Source organism: Mesoplodon mirus (genome assembly GCF_964341445.2).
Source record: "Mesoplodon mirus genome assembly, chromosome: 11".
NCBI lineage: Eukaryota > Metazoa > Chordata > Mammalia > Artiodactyla > Ziphiidae > Mesoplodon > Mesoplodon mirus.
This window is the reverse complement of record NC_138987.1, coordinates 8,500,244-8,521,858: the sequence shown is the minus strand read 5'-3', so window position 1 is coordinate 8,521,858 and position 21,615 is coordinate 8,500,244. Positions and strand designations below refer to the sequence as shown.

The window sequence follows — 21,615 nt, the reverse complement described above, 5'->3', positions numbered from 1 at the left end:
ATCACCCATTTCTTCATTTGTGATACCTTTGTCAATTGTAATCATTTCTCAGGCATGATCTACTGTGTACCGATTTAAGATTAGAAATCAATCCTTATAAAAGAATAGCTAATCTGTCCATATCTGTTAATATTTTCATCTTCTATGTATAGTAATAGAGTGAACTGTAGATAATTAAATTTTTTTGTACTTTAAGCGTTTTCCATGGGTTCAGTATTTGCAAATAATATGTTAAATTGCAGTTTCATTAAATTTTCTTTTTTCTGTTCTGCCCTCAATTCAGCTTCTTAGAGAATGAAACATCTGCTTTCCCACCTAGATCCATTTTCTTTACATATTTCAGGAATAATTAGTCTGTTTGTATTTTTTTCTATTTACAGATTATACAGAGTTGGAGAAAATATCTAGATTTTTAGATATGACAATTGGTAAAGCATTACAGTGTGTAAGATTGTCTCAAAACAAAACAAAAATATAGCTGAGTGCCCTAACTTTGTAGCTAAAGAAAATATTACACTGTGGGACTGGGAAATTCTCCATGCTGTTGAGTAGCATTTTACAATCAACCCCTCTCCCCTTTTCAGGATATCGAATCCCTAACAGGAGGGCTGACTGGTTCTAAGGGGGCTGATCCACCGGTAAGTTAGATTCTTCATTAAATTTAACTATTGACAAAATGAATTATGTACATACCAGATCATCAGAGTTACTTGTATACAATTTGTTATACAGGTAACTTTTTGAAATAGTTTCTTTCAAAACTTTATAGCTATTGCAGTAACTAATACAAAAATGTGAACTTGCTCTGAGGTGTCATTTAGTGTTTTAAAAAGTTTTAATACTTGTAAAATTCATCTCCATACATTGATTCTAAAAATAAGAATAAAAGCTTCATTAGTATGTGTAAACACCTTATGTCCTGCTAATGGGCTACAAAAAAAGTTAAAACTGTTTGGAACTTGAGAGTTTACCATTGTAAATAAGTGTATGATTTCAGTTGCAATATACTTTCTAGTTACTGAGAAAAAATTATTTTATCAGCCCCTTTTTTTCACAGTATTGATTCTTGATATTGCTGTTTCTTTCCTGCTTTACCCAGGAAGCTTCTAGAAAATTGGAGAAAGTGCTTGAAAGTTTTAAATGATTATCATTTTTAGGCAATAACAAGAGATTGATAGTCTAGTATTGGAACATTGTAGTCCTTTCTGTGATGTCTGATTTCAGAAAACATTGAGTAAAACAACATTCCTGTGATTTCATGCTTGAGGCACAAACATGAGTTCATGGTGTATATCTAAAGTTATAAAATTCAATTTGTTTCAACAAACAGCCAATGCATAAATTTGTATCACTGCTTGCTTTTCACTTAGCACTGCGAGGTTTAATGTGGAACACACAGAATCCTGTGTTGTCAGTTTTTAGCTATACTTCATCTAGGCATCTAGCTGAAGTATATAACTACTTTAAGACACCACTGAAGTGTTAAAAAGATAACTTTCAATTGTAGCTCTTTCTCTCCTGTCTCACTCTAATGTGTCTCATGATGTTGTCTAATCTTCATAATGCTCCTAAAGTAGGCTAAACAACATATTTTAGTCCTTTCCCTTCCTTTTATTTTCATTGTCTAAATGTATGCAGGAAAAAAAATGTACTGTCTTCAGATAGCTGCTTATATTTAGTCCCTGAACCTATTATACTGCAGCATAAGACAAGATGAAATGTAAGTCAGTATAGTAGTGTAGGTGACTGCTTATGTGATGTAATTTCATCCTGCTGCTTTGCGTTATGTTTGTGCATAGCATTCAACTTTTATTAGAAGAATAAATCCATTTCCTTTAAAATACCTCCCTCACTGTTCACTGATTCCTAAAAGAATTCTGCGATTAGAGATATGTTGGTTTTAAGAGGATTTGTCCCTTGTTCAAAACTAAACTAAACTAAACACCTCTCTTCTGCATGTGACGATAAAACTCTTACCTGCTATTTACATGTTAAAATAAATTAGTTTATCATATCCTTTCAAGAAAGCAAGTTTCTAAACATGGAAGATTGAGTCAGCATAAATCCTAGTTACTGAAAGAAGCCCCTTACAGGGGAAAAAGGTCACAGAAAGGAAAGATGGTGACCTAAAGGCGAACTTAATCAACTTCATTCCCAAAAGCTAAAAGTGAACTGTATATTTGTCTGCATTTTTATACTACATGTATGTATGTCTTTTTTTCTTTGGACATAATTTATAATATTATGAAGATATAGGTTCTCTCTTGGCCATCCCTTACCATGATGATGGGTGTTTTATACTGCTACCTACATTTTCTGAAATTCAATGACAGTGCTTACTTTATAACTTTTTGTAAAGTGGAAAACATCACACAAATGTCAGAGTACATAAGAGCTTAGACAATCTAGGGTGTTAACAGTATATATACATTTAGTGTTTCCCATTGTTAAAGAGATATTGAGAGGATATTACCAAGAGCTAGGTAATAAAATCACTTTTTAATCTTCTATAAAGCTTATATAAAGTAGTCTAAGTATGAAGGTAAAATGGTAATGGTGTCTAGAGTTGCTTCAGTCATTTAAGAATAAGGCTTTGAATTAAGCTATTGTTTTTGCCCCCAGGTTAGAAAACTGAAAGTCAGATTAAATTACACATAACCTAAGTCCATTTGAAGTTTCATATTACTTTTTCTTTCTTTAAAAAAAGGCCTTTATAATAGATTAGCTGAATACTGTTATCAATTATCCATTTCTAAAGTTGTGTCTTTTTTATAAATGTTGACAGTGTATTACTAAACCCATTCTATGATGAAAATTTCATTGGTAAGAAATTCAAGTTCCTATAATTTTTTCTCATTGAACAGTGTATATAAAGTGTTGAATGAATGGTCTCTCACAAGGATATGTAGCTGTGGAGTAATTACTAGTATAATAGAAATATCAGATACATCTTTAAATATAAATGGTATATTTAAAAATTGAAAATTTTTCTGTGGGTAGATATAAATATTATTTCTGAAGCATTAGAAAAAAGTGAATTTTGCATTTTTTCAAATAATAAGCATGTATAAAAAGTGTCAAATTTGCAACTGTCATTATAAATAAATTTGCATATCTGATAAGAATAAATTTGAGTAACTCCAGGAATATAGTTTGCATTAATATTTTTAACAATAAATGCTAAATAGGCTTTTTGAAAATTCAAGAAGTCTCAGGTTTAATGCTAATAATGAAAGAGAGAATCACTCATTCATTATTTTCAGGGGCAATGCAAGAAGTTTTATAATGGCTTTCTTCTGAAAAGAATTTCAAAAAGTATGTTTTTAAATTTGTAAACTGGAAATCAGTTGCTGCTGAAAATAGAACTTGCAGATTTTTCTAAATCACATAGTTATCTTAGAAAATAAACCCTTCTATCATTAAGAAAAATATTGTCCATTATGTTAACTTAAAATTGTCTTTGAAAATTTGTATCTAAGATATTCTACATTCTGCATATATATATATATATATATATATATTTTTTTTTTTTTTGTGGTACGCGGGCCTCTCACTGTTGTGGCCTCTCCCGTTGCGGAGCACAGGCTCCAGATGCGCAGGCTCAGGGGCCATGGCTCACGGGCCCAGCCGCTCCGTGGCACGTGGGATCCTCCCGGACCGGGGCACGAACCCGTATCCCCTGCATCGGCAGGCAGACTCTCAACCACTGCGCCACCAGGGAAGCCCTACATTCTGCATATATTTTTCATTCACAAAAATTAGATCACAGATTAACCTCCAGTGTAAAAACATAGCATATATTTACATATAAAAATAAAAAGAAGGAAATAGATAATTAAAATCTAAAGGGTAAAATGTCATTATTAAGTGCTTTTTTAATATACCATTTTTCTATAGTGTTTTAAATTTAAAATATTAACATTATTAAAAATGAAAAGCTCATGAAATGTAAGGTGTCAGGGATATCCCTCATTATCAAGTCGTCAGGTCATCAGGCCAGCCATTAGGAAGGCCAGGGTAAGGTCTAGGTAACTCAGTTTCTGATAGCCAAGGGGATTTTAGATGCTGAAAAACAGGTATAAAGCATGAATAGTTAGTTATACTGCTATACCAGCTGAACCTGGTATGTGGAGAGCTGTGGATATGCCGGTCCATGTGGTACCAGTAGTGTGTCAGATCACTGTCCTGTTTTGAGCCCATGAGCCAGTGACATAGAGGTGTTGGCCAACCCTCAGCCTGGAGCCAGGATTTGTCCCAGACTGCAAGCTAGGTCTAAGTCTGCAGGTGGGTTTTAGTAGTTCAGCTGGCTTGGCCACAAAAGTTAAGTTTCGTGATACAGATCCAAGCAGACTAATGTATACAATGGAGGGGAGTTTCTCTTTGTCATTTGGTTTAAGAAACTTTCTGATTATTTATAAACTGATATAAACTAGCTTCTTACTTTCCTATTATTTGTGATTCTTTTTGAGGGTTAATATGGACAAAATCTAATAAAGAGTAATATGGGACAAACCCTAGACTATATGAAACACATTCCTGAACACACTGGTCAAATGTCGAAGTGTCCTGATAGTTCACAATTCTATTATCAGTATTTGAATCAAGTCCACCTCATTGCCTCATCCAGGACTTACAGCAAGAATGCCACTGGGGCTATTCAGTTCCTCCTTTGTTTTTCTTTCTATTTGTTACCCCGGAGTGATAAGCTCTATAAATTTGCTTCCTACACAACTTAGTATTTTAATTGTTCTAAGTTTCCTTTATTCAAATGCTAATGGTTCTCTTTATTTCTAGAGTGTGATGAATAAGTGAGTATGCATTTAATTGGTATCCTTGGGCTTGATATGCACACTGTCCTGAACATTCTCCAGCTCTATTAATTCTTCCCCCACTGAGGAACCAGAATTGTACATTCCACGTTTTTGTACTTTCTGTTCTCATTTTAATGGTCTTCCTGATGGTTCTTATCAATTTGAGTAAACACTCCACAGAATTTAAAACAAATTCAATTTCCTGAGGGTGCTATTTAGACCAGGTTATATATTTTTCATATTGTAGATAGCATTAAAATTTTAAAGTCTCCAAAACTGATCTTAATTTGACTATTCAAAAAATGCCAATGTTCTATTCACTTGCTTCAAAAGATAAGGGAATAAAATATGTGAGTCTGAATTGTTATCTAATTTAATTCCTTTCAGCCTGAATGTTATATTGCTATATTACTAACTTTCATTCTCATATTTGTTTAGTCAGAATTCAGTGTATATTTGAGTGTATGCTGTGTGCTAGACATTTGTTTAAGTTTTGGAAATACAGTGGTAAACAATTCACAGCTTCTTGTTTCAGAATCGTACAATATAGTGGAGTAGACCGGTTGGTAAAAACTAATTACGATATAATGTAAGCACAGGATGAAATGAAAATAAGAGGATCACGTAATCCAATTGATGGGAGTAAAAAGGGGCTGGAGGATCAAGGAGGGCAAATAAAAGAAAGTAATGTCTAATTGTAGAATGAGTTGAAGTTTGCCAACTGGGAAAGGTGGAACATGGAATTTTAAATAAGGAAATACTATATGCATAAGTTAAAAATTAGAAAATAACTTAGAGTGGCTAGGGTATGAAATAAGCTGAAGGATGGGAGGTAGTGGTGAGATAGAAGGTAAAAGATTAATCCAGGGCAAGAAGTAAGAAATTTCATGGAAAAAAATTGTACTCTATACTAAAGAACATGAGGACCCATTAAAGTCTTTAAACAGGAGAGTCACTTAATCAGCTCTGTCCTTTGGAAACATTTTTCTGACTCTAGTGGAGAGTTGATTTAGAGAAACGACTAAGCAGGAAAACCATTGAAAAAGGCTCTTGCAGTCAGCCAAAGGAGGGTTGACAAAAATGATAATGGTGATTTTTTTTGTCTGTCCTACTACATTATAAAACTAATTGAGGCAATGTCTCAGGAGAAAGTCAACATTCTATTTTGTTTAAAACAATAAATTTTCAGTATGAGCCTATCAAGTGACAGTGAGAATGGAGAGGAATAAACTGATTCATGAGCTGTTAAGGACTTAGTGAACACACAAGAATAGGTGGTTGTTTGGAGGAAGGAGAATAAAACTTATTGAAGAGTCAAGGATGACTTTGAACTTTCTAATTTGGCAATTGAGTGGATAAATGTACCATAGAGAGAAGAATCCCATGAGGTAGAGCATTTCTGGAGGGGGGATATTGAGTTCAGTTTTGGACACATTAAATTGAGGTGACAGAGTTGGGAATGTATGAATGATTTTGGAATTTAAAGGTCAGATATCATTTAGAGCCATTAATTTGAACATATAGAATAGTTAATTGACATTGTTGGAGCTGATGAAATCATTCCAAAAAAAAATGTATTCTGAATGAGAAGATAAGAGTTCAGAATAAAGCCCTGAGGAAGAAATGCATTTAAACGTCAGAGGAAAGGGAAAGGGAAAATTAAGAGGAAGAGTATTCCTCAAAAAAGATAAAACAGGAAAGAATACCGGAAAGTTTGTAATCATGAATGCCAAGGTCAAGAGAGGGTGGTGAAAAGGGTTATTAGCAGTTTCAGGATGTTGAGAGTTCAACAACAGAGTGCCCCACTGAAATTTAGCAACAAGAGGATAAAAGGTGGTCTAGGTGAGAATAATTTTAGTGGAGTAATTCAGGTAGAATCAAGTTTCCAGTGGCCTAAGAAATTAAAAGGAAGATAAGAATTGGATTCAGTGGCTAAGGAAACAATTTCTAAGTGTTTAATTATGAGGGAAGTGAAAAGAAATAATAGCCAATATAAGCGATGAGGCTGAGAGACAATTATTTTAAGGAGAGAAAATTTGAGTGTGTTGAAACATATGGAAAGCACATAGAGAGGGAAAAGGATTTACTGAGGAAAGAGAAGTTAATTAATAGGTCATTGGATGGAGCAGAAAAAGATGGACTCCAGAGCATGTTACATAGAAAGAGAAATGTCGCTTCAAATGTGAAGTGGAAGTAGAAAAAAATAATGGAAACTGATGCAAACATTTTTGTAGGTGGGGATCTTACAAAGTTGCAAGAGTTTCCATTTAATGGTTTCTATTTTCCCCACAAAGTTAAAAAGACCTAATTAGCTGACAGTAGTGGGGAGATGATGGGTTAAGATATTTCAGGAATATAGAGACGATGCATCTAGCCATTATGGATTGTGGGAGAATTAGGTAGACCATAGATGGATTAGTGGAAAGTGTTGGGGTACACTTGTAGGCAGTGAATTTGTAGCGGTTATAAATAAACTCAAAGGTGTGTTTTCTTTTCCTCCAACAGTGCTCTGTAGCTCAGGTATGGGGGGAGGATGCCTACAGTCATTTTGATTTCAGGCTGTGGTTCTGCCAGTCAATTACTGTGGAAGGCCAGTGGAGCAAGATAATTGAGAATATTAGCAAGAATGTCATAAAGTCTAAGCTGAATAAGAATTTCAGTGAAGGTAGGAAGGGATTGATGAAGCAGAGTATTCAGGGTCTCAATAAATTTGAAAAACAGTGTGTAGGAAGAGGGATACAGAACTGTGGTGAGAGAGTAAAATGCTTGATTTAAGCATTTTAGGACCAAAACATTCCCAGGTGCTGGTAAGACCCAAGTTGTGGTCATGGAAATGGATGAAGTACAGAGGGAGTGAAGCTCATTGGAACTGATGACATCAAGGAACTGAGAGGCTAGTTAGATGGATTATCTATGTGGACCCTGCAGTCTTTTCTACCTATATTTACTCCCTTGATAATCCTAGCCTGTTTTACAGCTTAAGTGCCATCTAGACACTGATAACTGAATAATTTACATCTCTAGACTGGATCACTCCCCTGAACTTCAGACTTGTATATCCAACTAAATATTTGACATATCTACTTGTATATCCAATATGAATTTAAAGCTTAACAAATTAAAAACTGAGCTTCTGGTCTTCTCTGTCACTCTCCACAAACCTCCTGCAGTTTCCCACCTATCAATTAATGGCTATTTCATGCACTATTTACAAAGTTAAAACCTTAGAGTCATCCTATGAGTTCTGTCTTCATAATTTGTTGATAATTTAACCAATTTTCAGAAACACCCCTACAAAATTACCACCTTGATCAGAACCACCATCCTTTTCATATGTCCTTTTTCAGTGAACCAAGCAGGATAAATTTCTTAAGATATGAGTCAGATCATGTCACATCAAGGCTTAAATCATTGTTGGCTTCCCATCAGAATAAAATCCCCAAAGCCCATGGAGTGGTTTCTAAGACACTTCATAACTTCTCACCTTACAATTCCTCTAGGAACTCATCTCATACCTTCCTTCCCATAGTTCATTCCAACTTGCTATCCCTTTACCTGGGTGTGCTGTTGCTATTATGTCTTCTGCTTACCATACTGTCTCCACAGATAGCCCCCAAACCTATCTCTCACTTTCCTTGGGTCTTTGTTCAAATGCTAATTTATCAGAAAGATCATCCAATATTCTTTTCTCTGCCCCATGTGTTTATTGTTTGTTTTCTTCTACTATAATATAAACTCCATATAGTCAGAGGCATTGTCTCTTTTGTTCACTATTATATTCCAAAGGTCTAGAATAATACTGTGAGTTCCTCAGTGTATATTTGCTGAATGAATAAGAACAAATACTCTCAAACACATGATTTATATGATCATATTTGTGTGCTTAATGTATTGATAGTAACTCTAGCAGAATACCGTATGGAGAAAGGGATCGAAGCTGTTATAATAATTCTGGAATGAGATTACACGAGTGTACTTCAGATTATGGTAGTGGTAGCAAGAATTAAAATAGCAGAGAATAAAAACCTTACAAAGGCAGTGTTAATAGAATCATCTGGTGGGAGAAGAAATAAGACTCAGGGATAACTACAAATATTGGCCACTGGGAAAAATAACAGCAGTGCAAAAATCATAAGGATATATTTGGATACTGAATATCTTATTTATTTATCTTGTTTAATATCATTAAATATAATCCCTTTGAAGGCAGAAATTTATGCCTGGTTTATAACTACACTCCAACGAACAAATGAATGAAGAAGAGGAATTTAATAGGTCTTCAGATGGAACAAATGGAAACCAAGTATTGAAAATTTCAATAAATAAGAAAGTAAAAGATGTGAAGTGGAACTTCCATTGCTGATTCAAAATTTTACTTAGAGCCTCAAAGCTAGTACCATTGGTGATAAGCATCTCCGCATTTCATGGAGAAGTGCTAAACATACCACAGACTTACTAGTTAATAATTACAGTAGTATCAGTCCTGCCACTGTGAATCACCACCTTTAGCCTCTCTAAGTGAAAACCAGAAAAGACTCATTAGCAGAATTTCAGCTGGTGAGAAGTAATGCAGGGTTTTTACTCTCATGAAGAAGAGAAGGGTGTCCTTCTAAGCCACATGGGAGTGGACCCAAAGGAAAGACTCATAGAAGAAGGCAGTGTTATCTCTGTGTTTAGATATTTATTCAACAGCTATATCAGCAGGCAATTCCATGGAATATATGTAAGGCAAGGGGAGAAGGAAATTAATGTGTATCCCTTAGAGTTTGAAGATAAACACGTAACAACTGAATCAAATGTTTGCTTCCTATGTGCCGGTGTGGATAGGGGATAGGGAAGAAAGGAATCAATAACTTCATTTTAATTATTTAACTTATCAATATTTTTAACTAGTCAACTAGTCAGAATAGGTACTTAAAATATTGAAGTCATGAATATGTAGCCAAAATAATGAAAGATAGTTCGTATGCAGGAATTTTGTCGTGAGAGAAATGTAATGCTTTGTATATATGATACCAAAAGATTTCCATGTTAGGTAATTTCCTATTCATTAATGCATTACTGATTAGACCTATTTAAGCATCTGTATTTCAACACAAACTACTTATTTAGAGGGCACATTTGAACATGGTTTCCTGTATTCAAACATTTAAATCATGTTTAATATGAAAATGAGCAAAGAGATATGAATTATAGACTAACATCCAAAAGTTGGGTTAGAATAACACTGAACGTGGAAGCACTTTTGAGATCTCTCAGCATATTGTTTCACTGGTGATTAACGTGTTAAGAAACATTTTAGAAATGATTTTTTCCAGGATAGGAGAAGTTATTTGGGAAGCTGAGAGTAATAAAACAACTTCTTGTTAGAAATAAGGGTCTTAGTTGTTACTTACTGTTAATTTCTAATCAATCTATAAGAATAAAGGTACTTGAAATTTTTTTGAGGGAAAAGCAATATATTAATGCAAAAGGACATAATAAGTAAAATAAATTAGGAACTTGCATTATTGCAAAGATATATTATTTTTGTTAATAATAATAAAACAATAAACTATATATTAATATATACTCAGTTTTCTGATCATATAAAGTTTAATATGAATCATTTTAATTTACCTATCTTTGTTCCTCAAAATCTCTATTACAATTCTGTCGAAACTAGTATTTCAATTACAGACATTGTAAATACTTGTATTTTATTCTTTTCCTATCTTTTCTATTTCTCTTTATTTTTATTATACATAAATTTATTTGTACATATGTGTGTGTATTTATATATAGCATATATAAACACATTTAAGTATATATATAAATATATGTAATATATATAAACATACATATTTATATATATTTCTTTTTTATTTTAATATGTATTTTCTCCTACAAAAAATGGGATTTTTTTAGTTTCTTGACTAAACAAGAGGCTGGTTTCTAATTAGACTGCTCTTATCCAACACAATAAAGTGGGACTATTTTTATTCTTGATCGAAGATGCTTACAATTTAGGATGTTTATTTGAAAGACAGATGGATGAATACAGCTTTATACATGTAATTGCTCATTAAAATGTGAAAAATATAAAGTAAGAATAAAAGTTTATTTAGGAAACATATTTGTAATGCTATTGTGTATGCAGTACTATTCTGGGACTTCAGAAAAAATGAAAGATATCAATTCAGTGCTATAGATTTTTGCACTCTAACTGGTTAGCAATTGTTTCTTTTTAAAACATGATTGATAAGTGTAAAAAAATGGTACATAGATAAATAAATACTTTTGTGTTATATGGAAATAATCACAGTAAGTGTGTTTGGGGGGGTTATTTTTATTTTTTTGGAAGACTTGTTTTGAGAGGTGAATGTTGAACCAGATGTTGAAGATCTAATTTGCATTAAATTAAAATCTTTACTTTGGATGGAAGGAATTAAGGGTCTTTCTCTCGTATCCAAAAGTAGTTCAACTCTATAGACTTTAGCAACTCATAAAACTGGCTACTGCAACTTATTTATAGTACATCAGTTTAAATTTAATTGCTGAAGTTTAGAGTATAAAATTAAACCTGGTCTGGGGGTATTTTTTTAAAAGTATATGTGAGTTATTTTTTTCTAGGAAGCCCCAGATACCCTCCAGGCACCTCTGCAGCTTAATGGCTAAACACCTGTTCAGCCTCAGTGAGATTAGACTATGGGCCAATTCTTATTTGGCCATTCCAGAAAAGAGTCATGATTGCACCCAACTGGCCCTCTAAGAAGGAGGGTCTGATGAGCTATTCCTGCATAGCCTGAGGCAGTAGAATTTGCATAGATTTAGGGCTGCTGCTGTTGCTTTTCCAGGGATCCCAGTGAGGTGATGCACTACCTTCTTTGGCAAAATGAGAAAGGAGCTAGTTTTCTGATGATTTGCCCCATTCTACCACTGGTATTCATCAGAGGTTGGCTGGAGAAACTGCAAACTTCTGTGGCTCCCCTATTTCCTCATAAGGCTTCCAGAGGAGGCAGCATTAAGGCTTACTTGTCTTCTAGCCCTGCCTAGGAACTTGTGTTGCCATGTGAAGGAACTTACCTGGAAGGAGAACAACTTATTCTAGCTACCTTTCAGTAACTACATTGTCTTTTTCAAATGCAAACTCAGGGAAACATGAATCAGCAAAATGTGAATGCTGAAATTACATGCATATTCGCTTTTTTCACTTAACATTAATTATAACCACTACAGGCACTTTAAAAAGGAATCTGATTATATATTCATAACAAAATTATTATTATGCAAAATTATTATTTTCAATTGAAATCTATGTTGTTTCAAGAATACCACATAATAGGAATATGCCTTAAAATTATTTTTCAAAAGATATTTGAAGATAGGCTATTAAATTATTTTTCAAAAGATATTTGAATATACTTATTTATAAGTGTAGGCTATTAAATTATTTTTCAAAAGATATTTGAAGATATTTGAAGATATTTGAATTCAAATATCTTTTGAAAAATAATTTAATAGCCTATACTTATAAATATACTTATAAAATTATAAGCATTATAGGAAGTATACTTATAAAATTATAAGTGTTATAGGAAAAGTAGAAGAGTTATAATATTAAAAATTTAATATTTGGCTAAAAATGTTCATCAAAGTCCCTGGAAAGTTGCAAAATGATCTTTTGGCTATATAACAAATTCTCCAGATACCTTATATTTTACTCATAGGAACAATTTATATTTTTATTGGAATATGGTGGAAAGTTTTGTGGTAATGCTAGTTACTTTTTCTATTTTTCCTTTTCTTCATCATAGATTAAAATGAGTAATCCACATGAGTGACTATTTTTCTTCTATGGACAAGCTTTTTGAAAAAAAAATTAAAAATCTTGGTATTCATATCCAGAAACACTGGGTTTCGTTTAATTTACATTACCGTTCTCTAAAAGGCCAGGAAATTCACTAAAATATGACATTACAACCAACATCATTATTTTAACTTTTAAATAAATGTATATAAGTAATTGCATTAAATATAAGTGGAATAGTCAATGTGAAATAAAGACTGTCTGAATGAATTTTTTAAAACTATGTGTAGCTTATAAAAGAAATCTAAAATATGGAAATAAAGGTTGAAACTAAAGTGACATAAAAGATATACCATATAATACTAGGTAACTAAAGCAGGTGCAGCTATATTAATATCAGAAAGTGTAGTCTTTCATAAAAAACAGTAAATATAAAAAGAGAGATACTTAAATATAAAAAATGGTATACCAGGAAAGTAGAAATTTTAAATGCTTATGTACCTAATAACAAACACTTAAAATATAGAGAACAAAAGTTAGCAGAAATAAAAAGAGAATAAAAATGCCCTCTGTCATGGTGGAATATTATAACACTTTTTCAGTACCTGACTGGACAAGAAGATAAAATCTGTAAAGATAATGATAATATGAGCAATGTGATAAACAAGATTGTCCTCAGTGATATATAGAGAATCTTGCATTTTATTTCCCAAAATTGACCAGATGTGGATCATACAGGAAAACTCAACAAATTTAAAAGAATTAAAATCATACAGAATATGTTCTCTTACAATAGCAGAGTTCAGCTAGAAATTGATACAAAAAATGAAATTAAAAAATGATAAATACAAAGTACTTAAGTTTTTAGAAAGTATGCTCTATGCTTCTAATTAACTCGTCGGTCAGAGAATTCAAACTAAAAATAAGAAAAAAATGTTGAATTTAGTGATATTAGAGTACTACATATTGAAACATATTAGGAGGTAAAGCCCCGCTTAGAAATTTATAGCATTATTATATGTTAGAAAAAATAAAGGCCAAAAATCAATGATCTAAGCATTATCTCAAGAAGCTAGGAAATAAAAGAGCAAATAAAACCTAGGGTATATAGAAAGAAGGCAAAAATGAAGCTAGCAGCAAAAATGAATAAAGTAAAAATATTTAAATAGAGTATAAACAAAGCTAAACGTTGGTTTTTAAAAAATTAACTGATAATTCTCTGGTGGATTGGTAAAGTTCAAAATAATGAGGCTATTTTGAGCACAATTTATGCTGATGTATTTGAAACTGTAGATGAAATGAGAAAATTCCTAGGAAAACACGTCTTAACCATGTTAACCCAAGAAATTAAAAAGTGCAAATAATACTTCACATGAAAGAAATGGAATCATCAATTAAAAAATCTTCTCACGAAGAAAAATCCAGGGCCAGATGGCTTCACCTGTGAATTCTGTTATCATTTAAGGGAGGAATTATACTAACTATTAAAATTTCTAAAAGACAATTAAAATGAAGAAGCACTTCCCAAGTCGTTTTATGAGGTGTATTATTTTTCTATTGCTGTGTAACAAGTTACCACAACCTAAGAGGCTTAAAGCAAGACACTTATTATCTCAGTTTCTGTGGGTCAGAAGTCTGAGGATAGCTTAGGTGGGTCCTCTGCTCAGAGTTTTAACTGGTTGCAATCAAGGTGTGGGCTAGGCGGCATTCTGATCTGGAACTCCGGGTCTCCTTCCGAGATCACGTGATTATTTGTATATATGTCTATATATACATGTATGTATGTGAGTGCTTGTGTGTATATGCACATATACACATACATGTGTAATGATGGTTATGATCTCCATTACCTTTGTCATTCATATTCTGTTTAGTTAGAAGCAAATCACAAGCCCTGTGATGCTCAAAGGTACGCCCCATATTCATTCCTTCTATAAACCCCCTGCCCATGCTCAAAGGGAGGGGTTTATAGAATGGATGAACATGAGGGCCACTCTTGGGTCTGTCTGCTACATGAGACCAAAAAGTCTTAAAGCAAGACCTGAAATACTACCAAAATGTTAGTTAATTAAATGAAGCAATACATAAGTATATGATGACAGGACCTAGTTGGGTTGCAGAAATGCAAAGTTATTTTAACTTTCACAATTCAATGAATGTAATTCTCCGTGTTAATTAATAGAGAAAAGAATTCATATGATCATCTACACAGATGCAGACTAAATGTAGATAAAAATTCAGCATTTGTTTATAATGATATTTTTATATCATATAATGATCATGTAATGACTTAATATCATTACATATTAATGATATAATGATTACTTTTCCTGGTAGAATTTCAACATTCTAGAAATAGAATGAACTTTCTTATTAATTATTCAATGTCATTATTTTATTCAAATGTTTATTGAGCAACTAATATTTGCCAGGAACTCAGCTGTTTTCCTTGTTTATATACACTCATGAGAATGTCTTCCTTTAAAATACTGACAGCTCTCCATGCATATTCACTATACAGAGAAGATTACTCTACTTATCAAAGTACTTACACATCAAAAGTACACACAAAGTACTCTACACTTACCATAATGTATAGCTGGGTTAATTTCTATTTAATAATAAATATTTTTCTCCCACCCTTCTATGTTTATTTCCTTCCTTTTTATTTAACGAAACATAGTAGATCTTCCGAATCTTTCTATATTTAACAGCTGGAGATGTTTAACTTTCAAAACTCATTTAATATAATTACTCCCTTTTAATGGCTAGATCACACAAACTTACTTCTTGGCCAACCATACGAAATTAATGAAATAAAAAATCTTTGAGAGGGCTTTCCTGGTGGCACCGTAGTTGAGAGTCCACCTGCCAATGCAGGGGACACGGGTTTGTGCCCCGGTCCGGGAAGATCCCACATGCCGCGGAGCGGCTGGGCCCGTGAGCCATGGCCGCTGAGCCTGCGCGTCCGGAGCCTGTGCTCCGCAACAGGAGAGGCCACAGCAGTGAGAGGCCCGCGTACCGCAAAAAAAAAAAAAAAAAAAAAAAAAAAACTTTGAGGAAATGTGACTTTCACCCTAGTTTGATTGTTTTTAAGTGTAAAGAAGATAGATTATAGAAGATAGAAATAAATTATGTGATATACTTCCCAGATAATTTGGAGCATGAAAATTTTGTAACCTGTAATAGTTACACTCATTGTATAGAAAGATAACCAGCACCAGAATGAAGATTTAAAAAGTTATATTCTTTTTGTTTCACTACTCTGTGCAGAATTTTAATTCTACAAACAAACCACCAAAACGCATACATAGTAAATGATAATTAGGTAGAGGTTTATATTAATATCCTTTTAAACTACCGATAAATGTCTGGAATTATGTTTATTTTATGTTTGTTAACATTGAGACTTAATATATCGCAGCCTAAAAAAGTTTCCAGTATAGAATAGCCTTTACCTGGTATTGTTTTTAGAGGATGTAACTAGTATTAAGCTAAAGAGTACAGTTGATATCTTGGATCATATGGTAAGACTCCCTTCCTTCCTTCCCCCCTTTAAAATTTTTACTTATGGATCTATTTCTTTCAAAGCACTAATCAACTCTTTACATTGGATTACATGGCAATCAGTCTTGATTTGCTTATCTAAACTAAATGATGTTGGATGCCATAAACAACACAGGAAGAATGCTGTGTCCTAGTCCTTAAGAAATGTAGTTCTAAAGTCGTCAAGGAATTAAGTTCACATTTTCAATGCTATTCAAACAAGTTTAAATATTTATTTGGACATAAAGGAATTCCATTTTCAAGATACTGTAGTAAGAAAGGTTGCTGAAGATACTCAAAACGAAGTTTCATTTATATTAGTGTTGAAGATGTGTCAAGAATTGAAATGTATTGCCAAAGTGTAACTCTAAAAATGCAGATTTTGCTAAAGTATATAAAGGTTTTATTTAACTATCATATCAAGCAGAGTATCCATAGCCACTCATCTAACTCTCTTATTATTTTCTATCAAGGTTAGATTTAATATGAATGACTGAGAAGGCAACTTTCTTTCCTTTTCTTAAGATGTTATTGCCTTCGGCAAGCTAGTTTTTATGGAAACCAAAAAAAAAAAAAATTCCTTTTGCAGGTCTATCAGAGAACTCTATAATCCTTACTCTCAGATTAATAGACTACAAGTTTTATATTTAGTTTTTTTGAACTTTAGATGTTTTTTCTCAACAGCTCATGTAATACAAAGTGTTATTGCCTTATGTCTTCCCTTTTCCTTTCCATTATTTTCTCATATTTTATCATTAACACCCGTTTAGATTTACAGGTGTTTTTGTTCATTTTATTTTCTTCCTCACTTGTACTCTTCACTCCTCAAGTAATTTTGTTACTCTTCTCCATTCTTAAATACTCCAGTTGTTTCTTGCTAGCTTCTTTTGAGTATGCACAATGACAAAGTTAAATTAAGAAATACTCCAAAAAAAAGAGAAATATCCTATTTTCTTAACTGATCATACAGAGCATGTGTGTGTACACACATACACACAAACACGTTACTATATAATGTTTTATCTTACATTTATACATTTATATTTAGTATGTATATATGTATACATACATATATATGTAAACTTAAATACTCCACTGAAATTATACATGTTTGGCTGGTGTTGTGAAGGAAACAACAGGGGGCTATAATTAAGAATGAAAGACAAGGTCAAGGAAGTTCTCTCTGAGGAAGTGACTTCAAAAGGATGAATTACCTGACGAGTAGATGATGAATGATCTGGGAATATGTAATAACATTAGGAGAGTAGTGGGTTAAATAGTGTTCCCCCCAAATTCATGTTTACCCAGAACCTTGGAATGTGACCTTATTTGGAAATGTAGTCTTTATAGGTGTAATTAGTTTAGGATCTTGAGATGAAATCATACTGGATTTAAGGCGGGCTCTAAATCCAATGACTAGTGTTCTTATAAGAAGAGGAGAGCACACAGAGAGACATGTAAAGGAGAATGTCATGTAAAAATGGAGACAGTGATTGGAATCATGCACCTATGTATCAAAGAATGACAAGGATTGCTAATAATCACCAGAAACTAGGAGAGAGTCATGGAATAGATTCTCCCTCAGAGTTTCCAGAAAGAACCGAACCTGCCCAACTACTTGATTTCAGACTTCTGGCACCTAGAGGTATACATTTCAGTTTTAAGCTACCAAGTTTTTGGTAATTTATTATAGCACCCTTAGGAAACTAAGACAGGGATTAAGAGTGACTAAAGTTTAGTAAGCTAAAGACAAAGTACATTTTCTTGGAGTATTACATTTGATTGGAGTAAGAGAAAATAGTCAGATCATGTTGTGTCTTACAGAAGTGTGGATTTTATTTCAAGTGCTATAGGAAGTCATAGGAGAGTTTATGTGAGAAAATATGTGTTAAAATAATATGCTGGATGCTCTTAAAAACTGAGTAGAATAGGACAAGAATTGAAGCAAGGAGAACCTGGTAAGCGGGTAGGCTACTGTAGAAGTCCAGGTAAGAGATGGCGGGAGTTTGGTGTAGAGTCATGGCAACAGAGAAGTAAAGCAGGCTGAGATCTATTTTGAAGTTAGAACTGATGACTTACTGATGGATTGAAAGTTCATGATGAGGAAAAATTTTAAACGCCTTCCTAAGTTTTGAGCTGAGCTACTGGGTAGATGTTCATTAAATTTACCAAAACAGAGAACATAAGGAAGATAAAAATTAGGGAGCAGTGAGAAAGGAGGATTTTTTTTAACTTTTTATTTTATATTGGAGTATAGCTGATTAACAATGTCGTGGTAGTTTCAGATGCACAGCAAAGTGACTCAGCCATACATATACATGTATCCATTCTCCCCCAAACTCCCCTCCCATCCAAACTGCCACATAACATTGAGCAGAGGTCCCTGTGCTGTACAGTAGGTCCTTGTTGGTTATCCATTTTAAATATAGCAGTGAGTACATGTCGATCCCAAATTCCCTAATTTTCCCTTCCCCACCCCCCCGTAACCATAAATTCGTTCTCTAAGTCTGTGAGTCTGTTTCTGTTTTGTAAATAAGTTTATTTGTATCATTTCTTTTTAGATTCCGCATATAAGGGATATCATACGATATTTCTCTTTCTCTGTCTGACTTACTTCATTCAGTATGACAATCTCTAGGTCCATCCTAGAGATGCTGCAAATGGCATTATTTCATTCTTTTTAGTGGCTGAGTAATATTCCATTCTATATATGTACCACATCTTCTTTATCCATTCCTCTGTCGATGGACACTAAGGTGGCTTCCATGTCTTGGTTATTGCAAACAGTGCTGCAATGAACATTGGGGTGCGTGTATCCTTTCGGACCATGTTTTTCTCCAGATATATGCCCAGGAGTGCCATAAACAAAATGAAAAGACAACCCACAGAATGGGAGAAAATATTTGTAAACAATGTGACCGACAAGGGATTAATCTCCAAAATATACAAACAGCTCATACAGCTAAATAACAAAATAATAACCAACCTAATAAAAAAAAATGGGCAGAAGACCTAAACAGACGCTTCTCCAAACAAGATATGTAGATGGCCAAGAGGCACATGAAAAGATGTTCAACATTGCTAATTATTAGAGAAATGCAAATCAAAACTGTAATGAGATATCACCTCACACCCGTCAAAATGGCTATCATCAAAAAATCCACAAACAATAAATGCTGGAGAGGGTGTGGAGAGAAGGGAACCTTCCTACACTGTTGGTGGGAATGTAAATCGGTACAGCCTCTATGGAGAACAGTATGGAGGTTCCTTAGAAAACTAAAAATAGAGCTACCATATGACCCTGCAGTCCCACTCCTGGGCATATATCAGGAGGATGTTATTTAGCTTGACATATGTGAGTTCTTTACATGGATTGAGATTTAAATTTCAGGGACTCCAGTATGTAAATAATATTTAAAGGCATGAGAATAGTTAAGGTCATCTAGGGAGAGAGTGTAGAAAGAGAGAAGTCCAAGCCAACACTGAAGCTAATTAGAGGAAAATATGCAATATAGGACATTAAATAAGAAGCTTCCTGCTGGAAAATATATGAAGGTTTATGAATGTTATGTTATAGAAAGAAACAGAGGTAAGTAGGGAACCAAGTTCTATTCCCCTACTGTAGTGAATATAACAGATTTATTTGTATATAAACAAGGGTTTCATGAGTCAAATGATTCAGAGTTTAGGACTGTTTGCCTATTATCTTGAGAAAAGTTTTCCTCAGCAATACATTCAGAGCAAGTGTCTGGAATTTCTGTGTTTTTAGTCTTTATGCTACTTTTTACTATTTAAGACAGGATAAGGAATTACTGAAGCAAATTGCCAATGACATTTTTGCAAATCCACAAATCTAATTCACATTGCTTTTGATAGCTTCTATGAGCAATAAACTTCAATAACATTTTGTCTTTAATTTCACAGCCAGTTCAAATAGTAAACTTTAAAATGTTTATATGTAAAATCCAAATGAAAAGAAAGGTGGATGCAAACATATAGCCAATCCAAAGTTTGGTTCATCAATATGGTAGAACTGGTCTTTTACAGTCAGTCCATTTTTACACTTGTATACTATAGAACTGGAATTGACCTTACAAACTGTATGGCTTGTATACCTTTACAAATAAGGGAATCAAGATTCAGAAAGACAACCTTCCTGTGGTGGTCATATCTTGTTAGCGGCAGAAGTGGAACTAAGATCACTGGTTTTCTTTTGGCTGGTCAAAGCTGCAACTGTGGAAACCCCTCTTTGGAATTAATCACAAGGGGATGCTGTCTTTAAAAGGCAATATTAGATTTTAGTTTCATTGAGGGAAAGAACAAAAGAGAGAATATTTATTAAATACTGTGATTATATGAGATAGAAATAAAGTCTTAAGAAATGACCCTAGGGTTTAATCCCAATTTTATCACTTTAATAAGTGCTTTGATTTTAGACCAGCTACTTATTCTCACAGAGCATCAGTTTTCTCATCTGTCAAACTAAGCCCGCATTTCACTGTTTTGTGAGCATTTATCATAATCCTTTAGTAACTATAATTAAGATTCTGAGCCTCTTGTAGCCTTCAGACATAACACCATTAAAGTAACACCATTTTGAATCATCACCTTGGAAGCTGGCCTTGATAGGAAGAATCAAGTAGAGGGAAGAGGGAGAAAATAATGAAAAAAGAGAGAAAAGAAAATAGCACTTTTACGTTTTAGTCATGTACATACAACATTGATACATTGACATTGTATCATGTACATGCCTGAAGATTTGTCTAAGTATTCCTGTAACACCCTCAACTTTCAGAAGACTCTGCATGCCTGTGCTACAAAATGGGTGGGGGGAAATTTCTCTTTGCATTATTGGGCCCTCCCTAGCAATAGACTACTGTAGCTTGTTATACATTGTGAAGAGCCAGGAAAAGGGAGACTGGGAGTTCATAGTTCTACTCCTCCAGCCTTAGTGTTAAGCTGGTTCTGTGCATCAAGCCTCAGGACAGGGTCTTTCTCTACTTCCCTGGACCTTCCCTAGTGGTCTAGAGTTTTCTACCCTCCCTCCAAGGCAGCTGACCTCTGTCTCAAATCAGTAAGTGTTTCCACAAGCTAGTCTCCTGCCCTTCCCCCATGGCAATGGACCTCTTTTTTATATCATTGCAAAGTCCTAGAATTAGGTCGGTTTCTTCCCCCTCTCCCAATGGCAGATGTTTTTTTCCTACTGGCCATGATGGTTAGAGGAGGTGGATTTCTATTCCACTCCCAGTGGCAGCTGACCTTGTCCTGGGAACAAGGAGTGAGAGGATTCTCTGTGCCCTCCCTAATGGCAGCCAACTTCTGCCTGGGACTTATGGCAGGATTTCCCTTCCTTTCTTGTGCAGACAGATGACTCTTGTTATCAAAGCAGGACAAGAAAGATGTTAGATGCTAAAAGGGTTCTCGCCCTTTCCTCAGTGGCAGACACCTTTTTCTGTTTTTATGCCTATC

At 33.9% G+C, this 21,615-nt stretch overlaps 1 protein-coding gene across 4 annotated transcripts in view; it reads left to right on the top strand.

The window, feature by feature from the left end:
• Positions 1–21,615, top strand: part of PPFIA2 (PTPRF interacting protein alpha 2) — a 389,170-nt gene that overhangs the window by 22,570 nt on the left and 344,985 nt on the right. For all 4 annotated transcript variants that reach the window (XM_082636669.1, XM_082636667.1, XM_082636668.1 and 1 more), the window contains exon 2: positions 585–638. The gene's annotated coding sequence lies outside the window, so the exon portion shown is untranslated. The remainder of the gene's footprint in view (positions 1–584; positions 639–21,615) is intronic.